We start from the raw sequence: 4,423 nt of genomic DNA, 5'->3' as shown, positions 1-4,423 counted from the left end.
CGTCACGAGAGGTGCACAAACATCCAAATGCACATGATCAGATTAATGTATCTATACCACCATTTAATGGCCATTTTAAACCTGCTTTATATATTGAATGGGAGTTCGACATAAAAAATATATTTGCTTCCCATAATTTCGATGAACATAAAAAGGTTAAGGTTGCGGTTGGTTCTTTCACTGGTTATGCGTTGGTTTGGTGGAGTGAATATTGTCGGTTACACCCTGATTATATACCTACTACTTGGGATGATTTGAAACTTGCCATGCGACATACTTTCGTCCCTGCTTATTATACTCGTGACATGATTAAGAAGTTGCAACACTTAAAACAAGGTAGTGAAACTGTAACAAAATATTATGATGATTTACAAACTACCTTGTTGCATTCCTCTTTAGAAGAAAGTGAAGATGATTTTATGGATAGATTTTGGGGAGGATTAAACCGTGATATTCAAGAGATACTAATTCATGAAGAGTGTTATCCTATGGACCATTTGTTTCATCTTGCTTGCAAAGCTGAACAGGAAATAAAACGACGTGTTGGCCACGAGGAGAACAAGCGCACGGTGCACATTCCAAGAGTTGATATGATTGTTCCTTCAACTACTAGGCATACTATGACAACCACATCCGTTGTTGTCAGGACTACATCACCTCCACCATGTGACACATCGCCCCCGAGAGTGGCTACATCATCTGAGTTGATCATAAGAGGTAATGACCAAGGTACTGATCTTCCATCTCTACATGAGAATGATGAATGCCTTGTCAATTTGAATGCACCATCTGATGAGCTACCGACTACTTTGATCACACCACCTATTTTAGAGGACTATGTTGATAATTTGACTTTGCCATGTGATCAAACAACTGAAATACCAACAATTTTGAGTGCACCCATTGAATTAACTATTGATGCAAAAGAACCAATGTTTAATCATTTTGATATGACCTCTAATCTTGGTGATGATTCTGTGTTGAATGACTTATTGCATGTTTGCTTATTTAAGCATGTTGTAGCATGTAAATTTGATGCAAGTAAGGTTTATTCACCAATGTTGGGATGGTTTAATGATGAACATTGTCAATCTTTTGAAATGAATAAGAGCTTCACTTATATGTGCAAACTGAGTTGCAATATTTTCATGCCTTCTACTTCTTGTGCTAATTTTTTGGCTTTAGATTTTATGAACTATGCAAGTTACTCATCTATTCATCTGTCATATATGCAAAAATCAAGGGAAGTAAAAATGGATGACATATACATATACAACATGTACACCTTGTCTCTTTTGTTAGCCACATTTCAGATTAAGCAACGCCGAGGACGGCTTTATTTTCAAGAAGGGGAGGATGATGAGGACATGACTACCTTGGATATGACCAAAAATATTGCATATATGCATATTTGTCAGGTGATTTCTAGTGCAAACTATTCAATAATCTATTTATGTTATCCAGAACAAAAATACTTCACACACTTTTGTGTTTTGTCTAATTGCAGGTGTCTAGGACATTTGTACAATCCACATATGAAGATAAGGAAGAAAGAGATGTTTATTTGCTGTCCAAAAAGTTCTCTCACGTCACTTTTGGCCCAAGAGAAGATAGAGTCCAAGTCTCTCACGTTCTGGATTCAGATTCGGACTGCACAGACATACCTGACTCAAAACGCACACAAGTTTTTCATACGGACTCCGAATTGGGTGATTCTTTTTTTGTTGGAAACTAGATTTCGTGCACTTTCCAACCCAATTGGAATCACCTTCAAATTCGTCCGGAGCGTTGAGTTGTGGACGAAACAATCTGATGCTGCAGCAGAATCCGAGTCAAACTACAAGTCCAAAGGTGTTACATCACCTCCACTTGGGCCCATGAGCCTTGTACGACCTAGGGTTAGTTTTAGGCTGCCTTGGGACGTCCTCCCACCTCCTTGGCCGCCACCCCTTGATCCTATATAAGTAGATCCATCTAGTAGCTTTTTCCTTGGGATTTGTTTAGTTAAAAGTTAGCCATTGCAACTTCGTGTACTTCGTTTGTGTCCAACGACCAGACCAAGACCGCTTCCGGATCCCCAACATTATCAATACTTCATATATATTTGCAATATTCAGATTGGTTTATCATATTCTTGCTCGTTCTTCGATTGCTTGCAGGAATAGACCTTCGTGGTCAGGCTGACCGTGCTTCCAGCATCGTCAGTAACCTCAGGAGATTGGTTTAGCGATTGCTAAGGCGCAACGTCATGCACGTTTGTAGTCGGATTGTCAAAGTCGTCTCCACCAAATCGATAGTTATCATCTCATCGAAAGATCGGGACACCCCGCCTCTATCACAGCACCTATGAGAAACTGAGTCGGCATATCATCTTGACATTGATGTAGTCCCCACAGACACCACATAGCGGATGAGAACGTCTCCTCCCATTAAACAAACATCACCAAAAGCATGAAATAAATCCAAGAAGATGAACCATCCAGCGAGAGGTTAGCTCGCGCGTAGGCGGAAAAGGAGCAAATTTAGGTATACAATCCAATCTAAGCGGGACAAAATTAGTTAGCCTAAAAACTTAAGAACCAAATTACGGTATGCAATCCAATTGGTCAGAACAAAACTAAATATCCTAAACAAATCCACAAATCAGTCGGGCAGAATTGAATGAGCAAATTAAAGTCCGCAATCCAATCAGATCCAAACAAAATACATCAGCCCAAAAATTGAAGAAAGAAATTATGGTATGCAATCAAATCGAATCGGAAAAAATGAACTAGACTAAAAAAAATCCACACATCGCGTGCGGAATTGAAGGAGAAAATTAATGTATGCGATCCAATCGGATCAGAATAAAATTAATTAGTCTAAAAATTAGAAGGTTGTTAAGATGGAAAGATACTCTTGAAGCAAGCATAAAATATAATAAATGGTTGATATTGTATATTTCTGCTACCATGAGTGCCATTATAAATAGTACATAATTGGATCATTTTGTAACAGTTTCCTTGTGATGGCACTTCCCAAGAACAAGCTGAGGGTTGTACACTCCATGGCCCTTGTATTCATGGGTCTTATGATTTTCTCCAATGTTTTCTCATCATGTGATGCATGTAAGCTCTTCCCTTTCTGATTAATCTTTTTTAAACAGCAGGTCTATATACATTATGTATCTATGTATGTATACATACATATTTATTTATTTTTGGATACATACATACATACATACATAAATGTAGTTCAATTTGTGTGTTCTAAATAATGGTTATATTTTTTGTAGTTGGAGAGCACGACATACAGTGTAATAAAATTGAGGATTGCACAATCACCGGATGCAAGAATATGTGCAAAGAATATGGTCTTGATCCTTATTCAGCTTACTGCTCATTAGCACCGGGAGATGAAATGAAATGTTGTTGCACCCCAGTTCCCCCATTCCATGAATAACATAGAAAATGATGTACACATTATCTTGAGCAAGCTGAATATGGAATAAGAATTTTAGTCCATCTAATTTTGTGATATTTTTTCTCTTGTGAGTAGCAGTAAATGTGCTTTCATCTATTTGACAACGTATACTTATCCTTAGTGGTCAGTAAGGCCCCCTTTGGTTGCATGTTAAATCAATTCGGTTTGTTAACCTTAATACTTCTTAACCCTATGAGGTTAGTTTAATCCAATTTTTTGTTTGGCAGGGCTCGCGGAATGAGTTAACAGTATTAAGTTCATTTAACGGCGAGGTTAAGGCATCTCCAACGGCAACCCAAAATTTTTCTCCCGCATCCGTTCACGGACAGGGGCCAGTCCGCGGATACGGATGCGGGAGGACGCCATCCAACCGTAGACACATACATCCGGCCTTTCGGTTTTTTTCCTAGTCTGCACAATCATGTAGCTGCATGCAAAGGGTACAGACGTTCAAATACCCACATGCAGCACTAGTTAATTTTTTATAAAAAAATCAAATATTACATCCCAACATTGTTGTCCTCTTTCACCGCCCACTGATGCTCAATCAGATCTTCCTTCAGCTGCTCGTGAGTTGGTCGATGCCAAATATGTTGATGCATTTGAATAAACTCCTCAAATGTGGTCGTCAAGCAGTCGGATGACTCAACATATTGCTCGCATATGTACTCCAAATCGGAATCCATTGCTAAAAAGAAGGGACAACTATTTTCAGCAACGGCGGTTCATCGAAGTTTTCAGGCTCTGTAGAGGATGGTACCTGGCGGAGCGGTCGGAGGACAGGGGTTGAACGGAGACCGAGGAGAATCGGTGGGGAGCCCTGCTGGAGTGCAGGTGACGACGATGCAGATTTTCGGCAGGGGTGTGGCATGGTGCCTGAGTGGTGGAGCAGCGGCGAACGCAAGAGAGAAAGAAGGAAGGAGAGAAAATGGGGAGGATGGAGTCGCGGGGTCGGGGAAGG

General features: G+C 39.9%; 1 long non-coding RNA gene across 1 annotated transcript; it reads left to right on the top strand.

The window, feature by feature from the left end:
• The first annotated feature begins 2,996 nt into the window (after nucleotides 1–2,996).
• LOC119329081 lies at nucleotides 2,997–3,518 on the top strand. The gene is made up of 2 exons (XR_005159281.1): nucleotides 2,997–3,107; nucleotides 3,275–3,518. It is a non-coding gene; the product is annotated as an uncharacterized LOC119329081 (long non-coding RNA).
• The last annotated feature ends 905 nt before the right edge of the window (nucleotides 3,519–4,423 follow it).

This window comes from Triticum dicoccoides, chromosome 7A (genome assembly GCF_002162155.2).
Source record: "Triticum dicoccoides isolate Atlit2015 ecotype Zavitan chromosome 7A, WEW_v2.0, whole genome shotgun sequence".
Lineage (NCBI taxonomy): Eukaryota > Viridiplantae > Streptophyta > Magnoliopsida > Poales > Poaceae > Triticum > Triticum dicoccoides.
The sequence above is the reverse complement of the archived record's forward strand: the minus strand, read 5'-3'. Positions and strand labels throughout refer to the sequence as shown.